The sequence below is a fragment of the Vombatus ursinus genome, unplaced genomic scaffold (assembly GCF_900497805.2).
Source record: "Vombatus ursinus unplaced genomic scaffold, bare-nosed wombat genome assembly UNPS02014832.1, whole genome shotgun sequence".
NCBI lineage: Eukaryota > Metazoa > Chordata > Mammalia > Diprotodontia > Vombatidae > Vombatus > Vombatus ursinus.
Genome location: NW_020954610.1, coordinates 54996281 through 55018688, shown reverse-complemented (window position 1 = coordinate 55018688; position 22408 = coordinate 54996281).

Below are 22408 nucleotides of genomic sequence, written 5' to 3'. Positions count from 1 at the left end.
GACTCTATCCACCACACCTTTCTATCTCTTCATAAAATATATATACAAAATAAATGCAAAATGCCCTCAGCAAAGGGCAAGAGTGCTGACTCAAGAGTCAGAGAACCTAGGTTCAAATCCTGTAACTGATGCTTTCTAGCATGTGACCTTGGGCAAGTCAGAGTTTCACTGGGCATTAGTTTATTCACATGCAAAGGAAGGAGGTGAACTACAAGGCCTCTTCCTGCTTCAGATTTATGGTACTACAAAGAAGAGAGATTCTGCAGGCCTCTGGTAGGAGGTGCACTTGAAGTGAATCTTAAAGGAAGCTTTAGATTCTAAGAGATGGAAGGGAGCAGGGTGTACATAAGTATGTGAGAGTCTTAAGAAAGGCACAGAGATTGGAGATGGAATGTTATATAAAATAATTATTATTATTAAGTATTAAAGGCCCCCTATGTTCCTATCACTGTGCTAGGTGCTGAAAGCACAGAAATATAAAATCAAATCCCTGCCCACAAGGAATTTCCAATCAGACAGGTCCTGAACTACTGGGTATGAAAGGGTTGATCTATTGCCTCCTCCCAAATAATTTATTTGCTTTTAAATTGTTCTTCTGAAGATGGTTCCTTTATATAAGTAGTGTCTCTAGTGAGGACTTCAGGCACTGTGGAAGACTGGAAGGGGAGATGTTTGGAAACAGAGGTACACTTTGGCTTGCCTCAAAGTACATCTGTGTGTAGAGCTAGCCCTGCCTTCAGGTTAGCATAACCATCATCACTGAAGTTACTATTTTACACCACCATCCCCACCACGCCACCTACAATGGGTATAAAATGCTGTGCCAAGAGTGACTGTTGTACTGGCTAGTACTGTAAATGTGAAATTGGGAGTCAGGAATCTTGTGTTCTCTGTCTCTAACTCTTTGCATGACTTACTCAAATCACTTTCTTCTCTGATTTGATTAGTTTGTTGTTTTTTTCAGTGTGTGTGTGTGTGTGTGTGTGTGTGTGTGTGTGTGTGTTTGTGTGTGTATGTGTTGGGAGGGGGGAACTATAGAATGGTCCCTTTTAGATTTCAGATTCTTTATGATTTTATGTAACTCCTTGAAGTTGGGTCAGTACCCTCTGTGTTGCTGGGAGTACCTTGCTTTGAAAATTTCTGACATGGCCCTCTGAGCACTCATCCAAGGGATTATGGGCTTCTTATGCACAAGATAGGAATGCCATTGAAACGGAGACTGTAATGCTTTCATTAGGATTCTCATGAGTAAAATATGTCCCACAAACGAGCAGAATAATACTGCAGGATATATTACCTTGCAGTAGGTACAATGATAGCTTTAGGAACAAAGAAGATGTATTCTCACCACACACTTTGTTGTCAGAGACTGATAAACAATATAAGAGATGTGGGGATGTACTGTGAGATGTCAAAAGGAAGACTAATGATAGAAAAAGATCAATTCAGAATAAAGGTTAAGTGTCTTAGTCTGGTATTCAAGGTCCTTCACATGAGGACTCCTTTGTCCAGCCTTATATCTAACTACTTACTCTCCTACACATACACTATACTCCAGTCAAACTATATTGCTTATTGCTCCCTAAACTTCTGTCTTCTCTACCTCCATGCCTTTGTTTATGCTATTCTTTCTGCCCTCCCTACTGCCACCCTTCCCACAGTTCTTTTTTTTAAAATTTTTTTTTGTTTTATTGCATACTTAATGATTATCAACATGAAGATTTTGGCATGCAAAGAACAGGGTTAAAAAAAAAGGATTGCCCCACATTTCACCTTTAAATATCCTTCAAGGCTTAACTTAAATGCCAACTCCTCCATAAAGACCTTGCAGATCCCCTCCTCTACCCCTTAATAGATTACATATCTTCCTTCCCAGAGCTCCCATAGTACTTTTTTTTTATTTCTCTTATGTTACTTATCATGTTCTCCCTTATAGCATGAGTACTATATAAGTGTCTCAGTCTCCCTGCCAGTATAAACTCCCTGAGGATAATGGTCATGCTTTATTCATCTTTGTATGACCCACAGGGCATAGTATAGGGATTTGTGCATAATATATAGGTACTGAATTCAACTGTTGAATTGAATTAATGAAAACACAGATGTAACTGCCACATTGTCCTTAACATGAAGACAGAGACTCCCAACCTTATAAGTATATATTGCTCAATAATCATTACTTGCCTGAAAAGGACTGCTAGACCACAACTTTGATCCTCCAGACCAGTTCAGGTTTCTCTGGTTTTGTGTCTAAAACCTCATAATGGGATGAAATTCTTTATAATGCATGAAGAGACAATTGTACAAACCCTGGCGTTCATTCTTCCTGTAAATGCCTGGTCTTCAAAAGCCTGTGGGTTCCCTCAAGGGCAAAATCACCTGTTGGGGATGGAAAGTAATGCCGACCTTGTCAGCTTCTTCCTTTTTCCCCATTCCTCACTCCCCTCTCCTGTCATTCACTAGCTCTCCTGAGAGAGGAAAAAGGGTTGGGGAAGGGAGAGTGAGGAGAAAAGATAGCTCTCTCTCACACTCTCTCTCTCTCTCTCTCTGTCTCTCTCTCTCTCTCACACACACACACACACACACACACACACACCTTGCAGTACTTCATCCTTGGTAGACAAAATGGTGAAGGCCTTTTCATCTCCAAGAGTTAGGTGACCTTAAGACCTGCACCCTCCATCTCCTCCCTGGTCTAGGCAAGAGATAAAAAACAATTTTCTAACTTCATTTGGGTATGGGAGGGCAAGGTTCTTTAAGGAAAATCCGCAGTTTGTCCTACCATCCAACCAAAAAAGAATAGGTGACACCAGAAACACAGAGGTTTTCCCTATCCCTTGAATATGGGGCAAGGCATCTGAGGTACTTAGCTCAGGAAGGCTGATCTGTATTTCACTTTTGATTACAGGATGCTGGGATGGATGTCAGGCCTAGTGGAGTTTAGAATCAAGCAATTTGCACCCATAGCATACAGCCCACATACAACCAGAGGCTACATGCCAGTGTGGCTGCCAGCAAACTCCCCAGGCTCTTGAAACAACTCTCATTGTCAAACTTTATGAGGAAGAGTCATTAGTTTTAGAGAAATGGGAAAGGAAGAATGTTTTGCCTGGGGCATCTCTTTGAAAAGGTCTAACTTTTAAAAATGGTCAATAAGCCACTCTTCTTTTCTGGGGTTTTGCAGAGGACGGGGGTAGCTCAACCAGGGTCTAACCGTTGGGAGATAACTAGTGTTTGAGGTATCATTACTTCCCAGAGCCTTATCCCTTCCTTCGCTCTGCCCGCAGTGCAGTCTGGGAAGCTGGCTCTCTGATTACACAAGCACATGCCATCCTATGGTGGAAAGGAAGGAAAAAAATAAAGAACACTTTTGGGGGTTGTGGAGGGGGGGGAGAAATGGGAAGCCCTTCTGCCTTTAGATAAAGGAGAATATTATTTTATAAGCTCTCAGAGCAGCAAAGCTTGTGAAAGGTGAATATGCCATTCAACACGATTCCTAATCTTCTGTTTGCAGCACTCACATTTTCAAGTCAGTTCATGTAGACTCCAATGTGATCAGGGCAAGAGAGATTATGCCTAACAAGATATGACTGAAAGTCTTAGTGCAGCTATGACATCCATGAAGTTGAGATTCTTTGGTTCACTTCTCTGAGGTCTAAATTTTAGGGTCTAGTTACTTCTTACTTAAATCCCATGAACTTGTGCACCCTTCATCTTTTATTCTCTTGTTCTCCTGGAATAAAACTCAATGAAACCAAACAGCTTTACCTTTACTGGTTTAAGATGAACTACCAGCAGATAATAGTCTCTCATTTAAAAAAAAAGGAAAGAAAAAAGAAAAAGGAGTGAAAAAAAAAAGAATCCCTCCTGTAAAAGGGAAACTGGGAAACAGTAACATTTGTGAATTGAGATGAAATTAATAGATAAAACCCCAAAAGCAGAAGTGAATTATGTATGGATATTCACTTTAGTCTATCAGTCAACATGTATTTATTAAATACCTACTTTGTGCCAGACACTGGCCACAGCAGAACTCACCATTGAACCACAAGCTGAATGCATATTACCATTTGTCTATCTATATATTAAATCTTTGTCTTCTTCTCTGTCTCTTTCTTCTGTCTTTCTCTCTGTGTGTCTCTCTCTGTCTCTTTGTCTATCTGTCTCTATCTTTCTCTCAGATCATAGTTTTAGAGGTGTATGGGGCCTTACAAACCATGTAGTCCAATCCTCTCATTTTACAAGTAAGAACGTTGAGGTACAGAGAGGTTAAATCATTTATCTAAGGAGGGTTGTTAGTAATCAAGAAAAATGAAATATGTTTACTCAGTGCTATGTGCCTAGCACTGTGCTAAAAAAAAAATAGAGCTAAACATTTTCTTAAAAGAAAAAAAGGAAAATTGAGATAGCCCCTGCTTCGAAGGTTCTAACATTCTAATTGGGTGAAACAACACGTCAAGAGGTCTGGCTTTATGATAGTCCTTACAGTAAGGGAGCTGGGTAGATAGAAAGACCAAGGGATCCTTTGGATGCATTGATAGGTCAAATGGCAATCCCTAGGGATCTGAGTGCATAGTGTCAGAGCAAATGATATCAATGATTCAGAAGCTCGTCCTTCAGCTTCCCCATCCTGTGTGATCCTTGTCCATATAACCTAAGTTTGTCATTGGAGGGAGAGATACCCAATGTGGTGGAAGTCCTTACATATCTTGTTCATAAGAGTTCTCTTCACATTTTGAGGTTACCAATGGTACACACAAGCTGTCTGTTGATTATCCCTTGCTCTTTCGATGTGGCTAACCCATCTACTTTTCCCTTCACACATTTCTCTGATAACATTCCTCATACAACTTTCCTTTACTAATTCTTTTTTTTCTTTACTAATTACTTTTTTTTTGTCAGATGCTGTAGCCTACTTGCCATGAGCCTCTGCATTGCCATTTGGGTGACTCTCAACTTCAGTTCTTCAGAGACAATAGCACAATATGACTTTTAGCTATAGGCTAAGTCTTTCAGTTATATCACTGAAAAAATATTGGTATTTCAAAATGATCCTCTGGGGTCATTAAAAAAAAAAAAGACCTTCGAAATTTTCCAAAGATAATCCAACTCACTTTATTTCACCTGTACAATGTGGAGTCTAGCTCACTGTCCATTTGCAATTTCTGTAAAAGATTTCGCATCTTCCATTTTCTATTTCCTAGCCCTCATCTCATTTGAATCTCACAATGCAGGCTGCTGATCTTTCACCTCTTCCATCCATGCAAGTCCCTACTTTATGACACCTAGGACTGTGGACCTCACACCATAGGCAATCAATCAATGTTACTGATGTTGTGAGAAACTACCTGCAGACCAGAGCAGCTGAACTGATTTCCCCAGGTCACCCAGCAAGCTTGTAGTGGCAGAGCTTGGATTTAGAAAGAAAGGCTCCTGCTTCTTAGTCTTGTGTTTCTTCCCCTTACACCCTGCTGCCTCCTACTGTCCTTGGACGTATATTTCCCATTCAAACATTTCTTCACTGACTGTTACTGATCAACTATCTCAGTAATTAGAGTTTCTGAAAGATTTTGTCTTTTAAAATTCCATCTTGCAGAAAACTTGTACACCAACCATTGCCTAGTTAAGGGTAATCAGCTGTTTACAGGGCATTCAAGCTTACCGTTGCAAAGCAGAAAGGAGTTACTTTGGGTATTGTTTCCTAAATGAAGTGGGGGGGGGGGGGGGGAAGAGAAACTTTAAAGTGATTTAATTGCACGGGGATACCATTGCCTCTAGCACTAGTAATCCTGCTTCTGTCATAAATTTTTCATGCTGTCTCAAGAGAGTGAACACGGGAAACTTTCCCCTCTAAGTGAAAGTCGATGAACCTCACACCAGCCCCAGTTCCCAGCAGCCCTGTACTCAGGAATATTAATTTAATTAAGATCACTACAGTAAATTCTAGCAGGGAGTTCTCTGGGCCCCCCAGGTAATTCTCAAAACTGCAGCACCAGGGGCTGATGGAGGAAAGAAGATACTGCTCTGTGATAGTTTCTGAGCACTTGGCTTGGCAGAGATGACAGTCTAAGAGATGGGACGCACACTGCAAAGGAAGCAGTTTGTTACGGTGGTAAAGCAATAAAGGGGATAGAGAATATGCAGGAGACCCTAAATGTGGACCCAATGTATACAAAAAAAACCAAATTTCCCCTAAATAGTGGGGAGAGACTCCCTTCCTTCTCTCTTCTGCCTTCCGGCCATGGAAAAACTCTCTGTGTCTCAGCCCAGAGGTTTTCTAGTACCTCACTCACAGTCAAAAAGGCTTTATTATCAATTGCTATATGCCCAATATAGAGTACAGTTTAAGATTTGCAGATAACATAGACTTCAATGGTTTATGATCATAATTGACATATGGGAAGATTTCAACCTATTTATTCTTTCTATATGGGTCTTATCCAGTCCCCTTCACAAATTATCCTTATATCATCCATCTAAAATAAAATTTTAGACTGGAATTGGAAAGGACCTTAGAGGCCATTGAGTTCAACCCCTGTATTTTAAAGTAGTGGAAACTGAGATATCATGAAATTACAGATTTAGAACTAGAAGAGACATTGGAAATCATCAGATCCAACTCCCTTATTACATGTGCTCTGAGGTGGCAACCTCAATTCTCACACTTGCTGATGGGTTATGTCCCCAGAAGGTAGATGCTGCATCCCCCAGGATTCTGGGAGTAGCTTGTAGGGGTGGTAAAGTGACTTTCCCTAATGTGATCATCATCTTGAATCCAATATAATAATTGGGATCAATTTGGTCAGTTAACCTTCAGTAGCTTTTTGATTTTTTTTTTTACTACATTGGTACATAATACAGTAGTTGATATAAAATATCCTCCAAAAGTCTGTGACACATTCTTCAGCAAGAACATAGAGTCTAGAGGAAAGTGGGCTCAAGCTTAGAAAGCATATTTGACAAAGAGGTAATTCATAGCTCCTAGAAGTCCTTTCCTTCCCTTTGTAGGTTATTCAAGAAGTTCTTCTTTGACTTGATATGGTTTCTTCACTGGGCTCTTTGAAGTGCTGTGGATCTCTGTCCAGTCTTTCCCTAGCTTTTAATGCCACTACTAGGCCATAGGAGAAGTTGGGAGGTCCAAAATTCTCCAGATGCTTCAGAGCTCATAAGGTCCTCCTCGTCTCAAAGTAGAAGTGGAGGAAAGAAAACCAGCTGAGAAAGAGGTATCCCTTTCTCCTCCAAGCTGAGTCCCAAAGGGGTTAAATGACTTGAGAGAGTCACATAGCCAGTAAGTGTTTGAGACAGATTTAAACCAGAATTTCAGACTCAACTCTGGTGCTTTCTCCCCTATGCCATGTTTGCCTTTCTCCAGGTTTTTTAAGCTGATAGATGACTTAGTTCTAGATCAGAGGATCTTAACCTTTAAGATTAAAGGATCATAGTTCCCCTTGACCATTTGGTGAAGCCTATGAACCCTTCCCAGAATAATTTTTTAAATATATAAAATAAAATACATAGAATTACAAAGTCAGCAAGGATTTATTAAATGCCTATGATGTGTACTGGGGGACTGTGAAGAAACCAATTATATTGAAATGCAATTATCAATTTTTTTTGTTTTAATTTACAAACACCAGGTTAAGAACCTGTCTTCTAGACTTACTTGGTAGAAGTAACTGGGCAACAATTGAATACTAATTGAACTGAATTTTAAGTAATTGCAGCTATTCTCATATGTAAAGATGGCATTTACTGGGGTATTTAGGGAGAAGGAAAGTCAATTATTATTGCCAGAGGATATAAGACTGGCTATAATACCCTCTGTCTAAGTGGAAAGATAAACTGACCCATATAAATAAGCCTTCAATGGAATAATGAAAGTACTTCATTTTAAAAAGCATTTTGTAATATTAAAGGAACATATGTACATATATATGAGTTTTTTAAGTTTTATTTTTATTTTAAGTTCTAAATTCTTTCCCTTCCTCCAGCCCCTCCTCTATCCATTAAGAAGGCAAGAAATACGGTACCTATTATACATACAAAGTTAGGCAAAACATATTTAAGCATTAGCCAGGTACCATATATGTATAATGTGGATTACAAATATGTTTTTCCCCAGAGCTCTGGAAGTACTAGAAGGAAGGTTCATCTCTTTCCTTTTCTCTCTTGTAGAAGTTTTGGAAACCAATCGACGTAATTTAAGTAACCTAGAGAAGCTTTGCAGATCAATGGAGGGGCAAGCAGAGTCAGAATAGGGTGCTTCCTCTACAAAATCCGTAGACCCACTTGGAGGTGCTGCCACAAGTGAAAGGCATACTGATCAGGTGCTAGAAAAAAGGGCACAAGCATGTAAATGCTAATGAGCCACTATGAATTAAGGTTATTTTGTTGTTTTGTTTAGTTATGTTTTGATTTTTGGAATGGAAGATGCTTATATGGGGCAATAGGAGTTTTTTTTTTTTTCTAATTCAATGGGAGATCTCATTTGTGGAAGCTGAGTCTGTGGGACTGTGTGTACAAAAGAAGACTTCAGAAACATGGAGATATTCTAATTGTTTTCAAGCTGTAAACATACTAGGCCATGACAGATCCTATGAATTGTCTTCCTTATCCGCCATTTTTTTTTTTAAAGCAGGCTCATTCCCCTAGGAAAAAGGAATCCTTAGAAAAAGGAGTGTGCACCATCTGCTGGAGATTCAGGAGAATGGCAGGAAGAAGAACCACAAAGCTATAAAAGGGGTGAAGGGGAATGGTAGGTTCAATGAGTTACTACCACCTTTGAGAACTGAGGAGAGCTGCAGAAAGCAAGGTTACAGAGGTCTGTGAAGAGGAACAACTACACTGAGGAGATAACCCCAACTACATCCTACTGGAACCTATCCTGGATGTCAGGCATGTGCTGGAGCCAGCTCAAACCAGACAAAAATTGTGCCAAGAGACAATTATTACATTTTCAGTATGAACTTTTCCACCTCCAAAATCAGCAAAGGCTACAAATCAGGGCTTGATTTATTATTTTATCAATTGTCTAAACTTAAGGAAATGATGGTAAAAATGTTAATGCAGATTGTGCTTAAAGTGTGTCCTTTGTGTGTTTTCTTTCTCTCTCTCTTTTTTTATTTTGGAAAGCTGGTTGTTAAACATCTACTATTTATAGTAGCTAATGGTACTGTAAGTCCCTGAGATGTGCAGTTCCCTGGGGAGAGGGATCATTGGGAGATACCATTAATTCCTAAGAGTTCTAATAAGCATTCTGTCTGTTTCTATTACCTGGTAACTAAATCTGTTCAGCCATATGAATCTTTAAACTTATAAAAGGATGTGGTGATTGCTTCTGGTATGATGTCAGATACTGAAGTTCCCAGATCATCTAGTTGAAGACAATGAGCCAAAAAATGAGAATCCATCAACAAAGATCGTGCCAAAAACTAAGTGCCGGGGATTCAAAGAAAGGTAAAAACAATAGCTGCCTTCAAGGAGCATTCATTCAAGTGTGGAGGGGTAAACAATCTGTAAATATAATAATTAAGTACCCTACAAGTTACAAACAGAGTAGGTGGAAGGTAACCTTTGAGGGGAAGTCTTCAGCAACTGGGTGGTAGGTGAGGGACGGGATTGGGGGAGAAGGAAAGCTCTCTAAGGGAAGCATTTCAACAGTTGCTACATCCTGAGAGGTTGCCCAGGCAGCCAGGCTCACGGCAGGACAGGAGGAAGATGTATGACCTGGAAAATCCTGGAGCCAAAGAACTGTGTCAGGAAGCAAGAGGTGAATATTGGAGAAAAGTTTCTGCTGGAGTTGGTGGAAGTCAAGGGAATTATCAATAGAAGATAGTGGCAATGGAGAGTCCAGCCACCTCCCCTCCAGTCACTCAAGCCAGGAGGCAGCTAGAGTGACCCGAGGGCTGAGGAAGTCAGTCAAAAGCAGGAAGGAACTGGCAGTGTCCAAGCCTCCATGTCCACTTGAGTCCAGAGGCCAGTCTTTGTGGGACAGGAAGTAACCTTCATAAGCAGTCTCGAAAAATACTCCTGATGTACTTTGTAGTATAAGGGATCTTCTGATATAAAGATTATACATTTTGATTGTTGCTACTATTGAATAAGAGCTGGAAGGGACCTTAAAACTTCATGTAGTCCAACTTCATTTTGCAGATGAGGAAACTGAACCCCAGAGAACTTAGATGACCTGTCCAAGGTCATATATGAAAGTAGCAGAGCCAAGATTAAACCCTAGTTCTCTACTCTAAATTGAATATATTTTCCACTGTACTTCATTTCTCCTCATTTATTAGTTTAGGGACTTTTCCTTTATGTAACAATTTCAAAGTATTCCATTGGTAGGCTGACCCATTGGAAAGGTAGCCCATTTATCACTCAGTCAATCTTTCTGCTGTATTCACCAAGGGCTTATATACTACTGATGGGATTTTTGTTAAACATCAAAAAAGGCTAGGCCATAGGAAATAGACTTAGAAGCTCAATTTAAGAGCTACTCAAGATGTGAGGACTCAAAGCTGGATCAAGTGACCAAGGGAGGTTCTGGAACAGAAGAGACAGTCATTAGGCTGTTATGGTTTAAGTAAAACCTGCCTAGAAGTAGAGGGATGGCCTGAAAAATCTGGCTGAGAGAGCCATGGCATTTAGTTTTAGTCATGGGTGTAGCAATTGATTTTGGAAATAATGGAAAATTCTGACCTTAAAAAAAAGATGAATACTAGAGAGGTAGGGAATAAAGAAGTTGAGTTTGAAGTGATAGAAAATTATTAATATGATTGTTAATATAAGGACAGAAATTGTTAATATGAAATGCAATATCACTTGCCATTCCTTAATGAGCCTAGTAATGTCAGAATTTCAGTAACGTCCTTTCATTCCTAGTCTTAAGGTATTTGCTCTAGATTAGGTTGAGCTGAACCATACCCTAAGTTTCCCCACTCTGGGATTATACCTTGTAAAGGAACCTAGTTTGTGCTGGATCTGAGTGCCTGATCTTTACCCTCTTCCATTGGGATTCATGGAATGAAGGGCAAACCAGCCAGAATGAAGTGGTTTTCCTTACCCTGATTGCCAAGGGCCACTGGAGTCTCATGATCAGGCCTTACTACCTCACCTATCTCTTCCCCCTCTTCTCCTAAGACTATAAAAAAAAAAAAAACTTTTTCATGGGTGTCTTTGGTTGGGAAGTCCACTGGGCATTCCCCAGGGTGCCAGGTCTGCTAACCTGTTATCTCAATTAAAGATGCTGTATTTCCCAACTTATGGCTTTGATTTATTTCAGGACTTGACAGAAACCTTCCACATAGTGATTATTTTTCCATTTCTGATAAGTATGATAGAAAGATCTTCATTGCAGTATGATGTAATGGAAAGAGGGAAAGGCTGGAGTTCTAACTCTATGACCTTGGACCACTTGGTTAACTTTGCTGGGTCTCAGTTTCCTCGTCCATGAAATGGTTTAGGGGACAGGGCACTGAGAATTGGATTCAGTGATCTCTAAGGTCCCTCCTAGCTCTCATATTCTATGATTCAGTAGTTCCTATAATTCTTTTCCTTTAGCCACAGCATAGAAGAGAGAGAAATCTAGCCTCAGGGACCTTGGAGTCCTAACTCCATCTCTATCCATTCTCGGCATTGCCCCATGTCCTGGCTACAGGCTTCTTTGCTCCTGAGTGTGCCAGGACATAGAGAAATTATGTTCTCCTGCCCTGAGCTGCAATTACGTTTGGAAAGGAGAGATGAGGAAGAGCAAGAGCAGGAAAATTTAATAACATCTATTTTTTGATTTCATAAAATATTCCTTGAACAAGATTTGTATTTTATTCATGAGATTTAAAAATTGAGTTGAACAACTAAGCCGTGGGAAGCCTCGTGATGGCTGGAAGGCTCCTAAAAATTCAGTGAAAGCAGGTAGAAAATAGCCTATTGTGTTCAGAATAAAGTAAGCTTGTCTGGAGCATGATTTTTTTTTTTGGCCTATTCCTCAATCTGCCCTTTGCTAAATGGCACAGCTCAGTGAGATGGCATTACTTCAGGCAACAGGCAGCTCTTAACTACAGTATCTGGTCCTCTGAGTCCTCTTGGGCTTATTTGCAAAGGGTAAAATAGGGTAAATGTGATATTTAGGCTCCGGTTCCCATTAAAACCAAACAAATGAGCAGACCTGAATGTCTCCCTATAACTACTGCACAACGCACACAAGGTTTCTTGCAGTCAGCTAGCAAAAGATCCCAAGAGATGCAGCAAAACTCGGCTATTAACCTGGCTCTGAGCTTGCTGGGGAACAGCAACCATTTCTGGCAGGGCTGTTGATTCTTCTTCATGTGACTCTCAGGGTAGGGGTGTCTGGGGAGGCCAGCTACTACTGCAGGGGAAATCGTAGGCCCATTGCATGGGCTGGTTCATTTTATTTGTCTTCAAGGCTGTTCTGATCTTTGAAAGAGAGACAGAGACAGACAGACAGACAGAGACAGACAGACAGCAAGAAAGAGGAGAAACAGCTTGAGAGAGAGCAAAATATAGAAGAGAGAGAGAGTGAGAGAGAGAGTGAGAGAGAGAGACAGAGAGACAGAGAGAGATTTAATAACTGGAAAATACAATTTGAGTTAGGAATCAAAGGGAACTCTAAAGAACACCTCCCAGTCTCATCCCCACAACACACCGACACTTCAATCTACTAGGCTGGGGTTGAGGAGAAATAGAGAAAGTAATTCAGAGTGGGGCCTGGGTGGGGTCTAACTGAAAAATTGTGAAGAAAGCAAAGTTTTCTCCAGCCCAAAACTGTGTGGTTAGTGAAAAGAACAAGGTGTTGGAGATCAGAAAACTTGGATTCTAATTCTGTCTTTGCCCCTTCACTATCTGCCACTCACCTTGCTTCAAGGACCTCAGTTTCCTTAGCTGTAAAGTTGGGATAATAATCATTGTATACCTTCTATGATTTCTGTTTTGCTACCAATTTGGGTAATTAGGTTTTCTTTGATATTTGCTATATGTGTTCTTTGTGAAACTTATATTAGGTGGGAAAGGAGTCAAACCTTAGATTTGGGGCTCCACTTCTCCCCAGTAATGAAAAAGCAATCAGAAGTTAGATTGAACCTGATCACATCCCCTACGCTAGTCAGTTTAAGGGAGCAGATACATATAATTCTAGCCCAATACTCCATTCTCTCTGAAGAAATCAGAGTGTCCTCTGCCCCCAACTTCCTGTTTCCCTCTCCTGACAGTAATGAAAGTCTCCCCTGGAGAAAGATAGGGGTAGAAGAGGCTGGTTTTACTCATATTTAGGTTGCATCTAGGTGGTGCACTGGTGAGAGTGGCAGGCCTCAAATCAAGAAGATCTCTTTTCCTGAGTTCAAATCCAGCCTCACACACTTAGAAGCTGTGTGATCCTGAGCATGTTACATAACTTTGCTGACCTTATTTTCCTTATCTGTAAAAATGATCTGGAGAAGGAAATGGCGAACTACTCTAGTATCTTTGCCCAAGAAAAACCCCAAAGGGATCACAGAGTCAGGCATGACTGAAAATGACAGGAAAGTAATGAAAGCCTCCCCTGGAGAAGGGTAGGGGTAGAAGAGTCTAGAAATGTTTATTCTGCCTCCCTTTGAGCTACACAGCTATAGCTCTTGCCATAGGTCAGTCTCTCTCTATACTCTAACCTCTCTCCTTATGCCTATAAATTGCAAAGTGGTATACTCAGTGTCCTGATAGTCTTAGTGCAGTTTTAACCTATTAAAGTTTGAAATCAGTAATTTTAAGCTATTAATTATTTAAGCTATTAATTTTTATTTAAGCTATTAAACCTTAAAATGAGAGGGCAGCTAGGTGACTCAATAGATAGAGCATTGGAGTCAAGAGGACCTGAGTTCAAATCCAGCCTCAGACACTTACTAGCTGTGTGACTCTGAGCAAGTCACTTAACCCTGATTGCTTTCCTTCCCCCCCCCACCCAAAAAAAAGTACACTGTGACTTCTGGGACACTGTGTAATTGAGTTAATATAATTATTTCCACTGTCATCTATATTATTATTGCTTCATTTACCCAAAAATGTAAATTACATTTTTTTTAACAGACCTGTGATTTTATTACTATATGAAATTCCTAGAAGGCATACTCCCTCTGCCAAAAGCAGATCAGCATCTGCTCCAAAATTTATAGTCTCAGAGAGTTGCCAGAAGCACTAATAGGTGGTCACTTGCTCAATTTCATAGAAGTATGTGTCTGAAGGTAGAACCTCAACTCATCCCAGTTCTCTGCTTGTTACCCTTAGCAGCTTCTATAAGTAAATGATTTATAAAAGTTTCAAGTATGCCTTCTCCCAAGAGGATTTTCGTTTAAATGGGGACCAAAGAAGTCATCTGGAGCAAAGATAGGAAGCAGCATGTGCCAGAAAATTCAGGCTATCTCCACCTCCTTGACCACTATCTTTCCTCCATGGAGTATCAAAAGCGATACTTCCATTCCAATGTCCAAAGTCATGATACTGGGAAGCAATTTCTATAGAGATGAAGCCTAGCATCTTCTGCAGATTCTATAAAAATGAGGTGGAGAAGGAGATGGCAGACCACACCTGTTTTTTGCCAAAGACAACCCCAAAAGGGGTCAGGAAGAAGCAGACATGACTGAAAATGACATAGCAGTAATGAAAGTTTCCCCTGGAGAAGAGTAGGGGTACAAGAACCAAATCTGTTGAAGACCCAGAAAAGAAAGTTCTTGTCGGCAAAGTCTTTGGCATTCACTGTCAAATCTATCAATCGATAAACATTTATTAAGTGCCTACTCTGTGCCAGGCACTGTTCTAAGCACTGGTTCAATATCAAAAACTGATAGATTTTTTTTTCCATTGGAAATGACATTAAGGAGGCATTATCATCTGTTCTGTTGCTGTGCGCAGAGGATTGTAGAACCTTTCCATCTGATCTGTAGCTGAAATCTACCATATGTGTTGTCTATCCCAGATTGCCACCCCCATTAGAATGTTAGTTCCTTGAATGCAGAGATGGTCATTCTATTTGTATCCCCAGCACTTAACTGAGTGCTTTGCATATAGTAAGCACTTAATGCTTTCATTCATTCCTTCCTTCATTCATTCATTCATGTAATCTAAAAGTCTAAATTTCAAATAGTACAATTTTAGGCTTGGTTTTAAGATAATACAGCCTTTGAATCTATTATCACCAACAACAAACACTGACAGAATACCTATAATGTGAAATGTATTATGCTAGACTCTTGCATCAAGGATGTGTAAAATATGGCTCTTCTTCCTAAGGGATTTATAGTCTAATTGAAGAGACAGATTAGAAACACATGAAAATATAACTAACAATGCAAACCAGCATTTTTTTTTATTACAGCAAATATTCATTAAGCATCTACTATGTGCATGAGACACTATTCTGGGAGAGGGAAGGAATACAAAAACAAACAAAAATAAATAGTCCCTGCCCTCAGATACTTAGTGGGATAAAATGTGAGTGTATGTACATGAATATAAGCTTATTTAAAGAGGGAGAAACCCTTTAAAAATGAGGGCATCAGGGAAGGTTTCATAAATGAGGTGCCCTTCTCTCCCTACCCCTCCCACTAACTCCAATCTGAATTTTGAAGAAAGATACTCTTTCTGAGAAGTGGATAAGAGGATGGAATACATTCTAGTCATGGGGAAAGGCCTGTAAAAATGTACAGATGAAATTCAGGAAATTATCCAGAATCAAGTAATATTGTTGGGCTGGACCATAGAGTGAAACTCAGACAAAAAGGACAGAGCATTGAAAGTGATCCAGAAAAAAGAGACTAAGGAGTGGTCAGTTGGAAAACCAATGGAAATCACTGTTATGGAAATCTAGGAAAAAATAATAATCCAGGAGGAAAAAGTGGTCAACAGTTTCAAAAGCTGTAGAATGTTCAAGAAGCATGGAGACTGAGAAAAGGCCATTAGATTTATCAACTAAAAGTTCATAATTGACTGTGAAGGGAATGGTCCAGTTTCAGGAGAAAGGTCTAGTCAAAGTCTGATTGCAAAAGACTGAAGAGTGAGTGGGTGTTAGGGAAGTGGAGAGAGGCAATGAAAGGAAACACTGGTTTCTAAGAGGTTGGTAGAGAAAGAGAAAATGACAGCATTATATTGGTTTAGAATTGTAAAGGACCTCCTGGGTCCAACTGCCGCATTTTCTAGATGAAGAAACTGAAGACCAAAGAGGCTAATTAACTCAACAAAGGCTATACTAGACAGTAAACCATGAGTCTAGGATTCAAACCTAGGTCTTCCAAATGCAAATGCAGCTGCTTTCCCATTGTGTCTTCTCTTTTCTTTATTTCCTTCTTTTTCTTTTTTATTTTTGACTGGGGCAATGGGGGTTAAATGACTTGCCTAGGGTCACATAACTAGTAAGTTTCAAGTATCTAGTCTGAGGCCAGATTTGAACTCAGGTCCTTTTGACTCCATCCCACTGCCTCTTCTTTGCCTTTCCAATTCATAACTGAGCCATTGGGTTTAACTGTAGTTTCCTTTTGTCTTCAGGTTTCATTTATTTTTTAAAATATCCAGATCACTATGATTTATTTGCTTCAGTGGTATGTACACCCAGTCCCTGGGCAAATAACACAAATTTAAAATACCTACACTGGTTAATGTTTGTAGAAGGTTTAAAAACTAGATGATTCTTAATATCCTTTTTCTGCCACTCTCTGGTCATCACTGCAGAAGCAGAAGAGGAGTCACACAGGGTTATGGGTTGTTTCTCTGATTCATGGGTTTCTGTGGTCAAAAAATTCATCACCAAGTGGCCAGACCACTGGTGAGGATCCTTTCCATACTTGGATAGGCAGGTCATTGGATGGCAGACACAGTCTGGTGCTTGGACCAGCTTCTCTGGAATGATAGAACATGCCAGAGTTTATGTTCAACTGGTGTGGCCTTCAAAAACACAGGATTATCTTCCTGGGAAGATGAGACATTGGATTAATATTTTTTGGATATTCATGTAGTAGATACTCAAATACTCAGATGGATCTGTGATTTCATTGATGTGAATGTTCTTTCCTACAATAAGATAAAAATCCACCCATACCTGGCCATTCTGTGCCATATTGTCCATTATTCCAGGAAATTTAGAATAAAGCAGGGGTTCTTAAATGTGTGGGGTGGGGGTGAGAGGGAGAGGGGGATATATCTGTGAACATTTTTAAAAATTGAATCAATGGTTTCCTTTGTAATCCAAATATGGAAAGTGACCCAAACACCACTACACCCCAAAAAAGACTGAGAATGGAAGTCAGTTAGAAAAAACTGATGTGGTTTAGAGGTTATGGGGTGCTGGGACCCCAAAATCACAATACAGAGGTCCTGCCCGAAAGAATTCAACCCAAGCCTTTTTTCAGTCAAAGACAAAGTTTATTAGAACATCCATCATATTGGGCAGACTCTTAAGGAGTCTGAACATGGGTAAGCAGTGCATACATTTTAAGAATCTAAGCAGTGACTAGATTTCAGGAATCTGAGCAGTGGCTAGATTATAAGAATCTAAATATCTTAATGGAGACAACATGGACCTTATATACAGAAAGACTATGGGAGGGCTCTAGGAGTGGCCAAGTAGTCTATGAAGTAATAGAATTCCAGGGACCTGGACCACATGGCCAAGGGAGAATGTAGAAATGACCTGGGGCCATAGGGAGGCCCACAATGAAAGGCCAGTTGATGGGATTATAGCCTCAGGGGGACACCAGAGATTTGGCCATGTGGGAAAGTCCAAGGTTTTTCCTCTCTGGGGCCCACAACCCCATCATTCCCCCCTCAAACAAATGGGACCCAAATTCTTTTGGTAAGGGGTGAAGGTCTCGGGTTCTTAAACTGCTTCCTACTGGCAAAGGACATAGAGCTGTCCCTGCCTCAAGGGGGTCCCAAAGAGGAGATTGACTGGAACCAAGCACAGGCTGCATCCAAAGAACGATGGAGAGACATTGGCTGATACTTGTTACCAACTGTAGGTGAATGACCCATAGTCTGGAAGACACAAATCTGACAGAAAAAACTGCAGGGCCCATATGTAAAGCAGGGACTAGATTTAGGGCCCAACTTTGATCCAGATAATTCAGTTTTTCAACCATGCAGTATCAAATCTACTTCATAGCCAGACTCAGGAATAGCCAGGTGGGTAATATTCCCTTTCAAAGGAACATAATAGGGAAATTGAGCCAGGAGGATCCCATCTTAGACTGAGGTTAAAATTGTCCTCTCAGCTTTTCCTGATGCTGACTTCCTACCAGTATCACCTTCTCTGAGTAGCTTGTGGCATTTCTCTCAGATGGTGGATTATTGATTATCAATGGATTATGACCCATCAGACAACTCAAAATAAAATCCTATGAGCTTTTACCTCAAACAGCAAGTTTTACTAATCATGGCTTAGGAAAAACTTTTCTAGGATTTACATCTCAAACTTAAATTTATCCTAATGTAAAAAGTCAATCATTAGAGATTCTTATACACTTGCAAATTCTCAGCAAGCCATACATAACCCAAACAAGCTTTTTGGCTAGTTTACACATTAAAAGAATAACCAACAATGCCTAAATTATTTTAGCAGTAACCAAATTATGAAAAGTTGCTTGACATAACTGATACAGAAAGTTCGCCAATTTGAAACTTGAAACAAACCCATTACCAATCAGATGACTTCAGTTTTGTTAAATGCACTTCCAAATTACTTTACACAGAGAATCAACATCTCATCATTAACGGTTAAAACTACAAAGTTAAAAGAGTGTGCTTACCCAAGTTCAGAGACCAGCTTCTTTACCTTGAGCAGGATGTGCTGAACCTGGGTGATGCTTCCAGGCAAAGGATGCCCCAGAGTTCAAGGCCATTGCCAGTGGGGCCCATGCTGTAGCTGCTGCCCCTCCCCACTCCTTCCTTTCCCAGGTGGGGGAGGGTGTTTCAAAACTGATCAATCACAAAACCTCCAGAATCTGCCAAGATATTTTTAGCTATTCTAACTTTCCCTGTAACCTCCATGAAAGAGGATTCAGAGGTGCAGAGGGAAGGAGTAAGTAAACGTTAGGGAACCAAAAAGCAACTGCAGTTTTCCCCAGTTCCCTAGCACCTAGGGAATTCACAGATACACTTCCAGATATGGCATCCATCCTTGTCCTCTCTGCTGCAGAAGGTGTACCCAGGTCCATGGCCTTGAACCAACCCAGTGGACCAAGAGCCTGAAAACATCAAGCCAAGTGCAAGACAGCCTCATAACTGTCTGCCCAAAAAGCACCTCCAAGCCTTGGTGCCTGGAGAGTGACCCCAAATGCAGAGCAAGAAAGGAGAGAATGGGGGAGGCATACATACCTTCCAGTCTTGGCTGGAGAAGAATTTGGGGTTAGGCAGTTTCCCCATAGGGGCCACCAAAATGATGCGGTTTTGGGGTTCAGGGGTACTGGGACCTCAATATTATAACACATGGGTCCTGTCTGAAAGAATTCAACCCAAGCCTTCTTTCAGCCAAAAACAAGGTTTATTGAAGATTCACCATATTAACTAGACTCTTAAGGAATCTGAGCATCTATGGGCTATTGGCTAGATTATAAGAATCTAAACCATGGCTAGATTTTAGGAATCTGAGCAGTTGCTAGATTATAAGAATCTAACATCTTAATGGAGACAAGATGGACCTTATATACAGAAAGATTATGGGAGGGATCTAGGAGTGGCCAAGTAGTCTATGAGGTAATAGAATTCCAGGGACCTGGACCACATGGCCAAGGGAGAATGAAGAAATGGCCTGGGGCCATAGGGAGGTCCACAAAGAAAGGTCAATTGATGGAATTATAGCCTCAGGGGAATTCCAGAGATTTGGCCATGTGGGAAAGTCCAGGTTTTTTCCTTTCTGGGGCCCAGATTCCAACCCCATCAAAGGGGTTCACCCAATATACCAAGGGTCTGCCTCACTTTCTCCTGATATTTTGAAGACAGTAGTGATGCACATGGAGTGTTGACCAGTTATTCCTTACTCTTGCCAGTGACCAAACACAGGAAAAGGACCTGGATTAGGCTGAAATTATATAAAGAAAATCTATGCCAGTGTTGGCACAATAGCGAGGTCATTAAGAAATAAATACACAAAGAATCTGAAAGAGGGGAATTTATCAAAGGGGTAGGAGGAAAATCTTATACTTAATTAATTAAAAAAAAAGACAAAATTAAAAAAAGGTTCATTACTAACGTGGCCATTTGGTGATCACTTAACCATGACAACTCATGAAACAAAAAAAGAGATGACCTATATATCTACTCCATCTGTATGAATGCTTTATGAGAATCACCGACATGGCATTCTCATTGATGCTATTAGTAGGAATCACGTAGATTTTTATAAATGGTATTCCAGAGTAGACCCTAGTTTTATCATCACTCAATTCATTGGAAGATACAGAGAATGCAAGATTCCAGTCTGCTTATTATTATTAGGTAATGAGGCGCCACATGTATTGAGGCCTTTCCCCTACATATACCACAAAGATGTTGCTGTATGGCTTGAAGGGAGGAAGAAGAGACATTTCTAGCCTCTTCTTCTTCCTTACCCTTCTCCAAGGAAGTCTTTAATTTCTTTCAGGAAAGGAAGTAGGAAATTGCAGCCAGAGGCCATCACCCTGCTTTTCTTGGAGAGAGAAGAGGTCCCAGGCTAGAATTATATCTATTTGCTCCCCAAGTTTTTCAGGTTAAATATAACTTCTGATCATTGTTTATTATTGGGGAAAACAGGACCCAAAGCTTTGTATCCAAGGCTTGACTCTCTTCTCACCAAATACAAATTCCACAATGAACACATATAGATAATATTTATCATTTATCAAAGAAACTTTTATTCAAATTAGTAACAAAACATAACTTAGATAAATTATGTATAGGAGAATATATACCAAACAATCTACAGTAAAGGAGCTCTCCCATTGGGAGTGAGGTAATTCAGCTCAACCAAGGGAAAATGCCAGATCTCACCCAAGGGGAACTTCTCTGAAATTCCTAACGTAGCAAGCTAAGGAAAGGGACATGATTGACTGTCAGCTCCTCTGACGTCTTCCCAGAATCTTTTCCTTCAGCAACCTGAAATGGTGTGGGCCTCTTCCATTTTCTCTCTGGAAGCTGGAAGCCAGAAGCACCCAGGGCCTGAGCTTAAAGAGGACTGAAAGACCACCTCAAAAAGAACTGAAGAGCTCCCCTCTCTCTTCTCTCCTCTGTCTCCTGGTCTCTCACCGATTCTGCCCCACCTCTTGCAGAGCAGGGCATTCATTTCTACCAATAAAAATAGAATACCATATCAAACAGGCTTTGGGACTGGGGTTACATTTAAAATTAGATTCACTAGAGCAAAATACTGCCTTAGAGGCACTCTTACAATAAGGTTTCTCCAGGAATACATCACAATTATCCAAGATGATATGAAAGATATAACAACACCGATAACATTGTTTGACTGCCCTTTCAATATTAGTATCAAGTAAAACATAAAACAAAAAGGCATAGGATCACCAAGTGTTCGAAATTGTGATGGAGGAGTTCAGATAAAGACTCTAATTTGAAGAGGTATTCAGTATTAATGCTGAGGTCCTAAAGATGCACCTATTTTTGGATAATATCATACTGGTTACATAAAGACCCTGAACATTGTAGAGTTGCCTGGACAAGATTTATAACTACTAATCAATCAATAAACATTTATTAAGTGCCTACTATTTGCCAGACACTGTGCTAAGTGCGAGGGGTACAAAAAGAAGCAAAAAATAGGCCCTTCCCTGAAGAAGCTCACAATCTAATGGAGGAAGACAGCAAACCACAATTGTATACAAATAAGCTAAATACAGGGTAAGTAGGAAATAATTGTTGTTGTTGTTGAGTCATTCAGTCAGTCAGTCCAACTCTTTATGACCCCATAGGTTATGCTATCCATGGAATTTTCCTGGAAAAGATACTAGAGTGGTTTGCCATTTCTTTCTCTAGTGGATTAAAACAAACACAGATTAAGTGACTTATACAGGAACACATAACTCAGGTCTTCCTGACTCCAGGACCAGTGTGCTCTAGCCACTGAGCCACCAAACACTAAAATTAAGAAGAGCTGGGAAAGGCTTTCTGTAGAAGATAGGATTTTAGTTGGACTTGAAGGAAACAAAGGAGGGCAATAGATGGAGATGAGGAAGGAGAGCAATTCAGGCATGGGAGAACAGCTAGAGAAAATGTCAGAAGTCGAGAGAGTGTCTTGTTCAAGGAACAGACTGGAAACTAGGAGGGGACCAGGCTATGAAGAGCTTTGAACGCCAAGCAAAGCATTTTGTATTTGACCTTGGAGGCAATAAGAAGCCCCTGGAGTTTATTGAGTAGGGCAGTGACATGATCAGACATGCTCTTTAAGAAA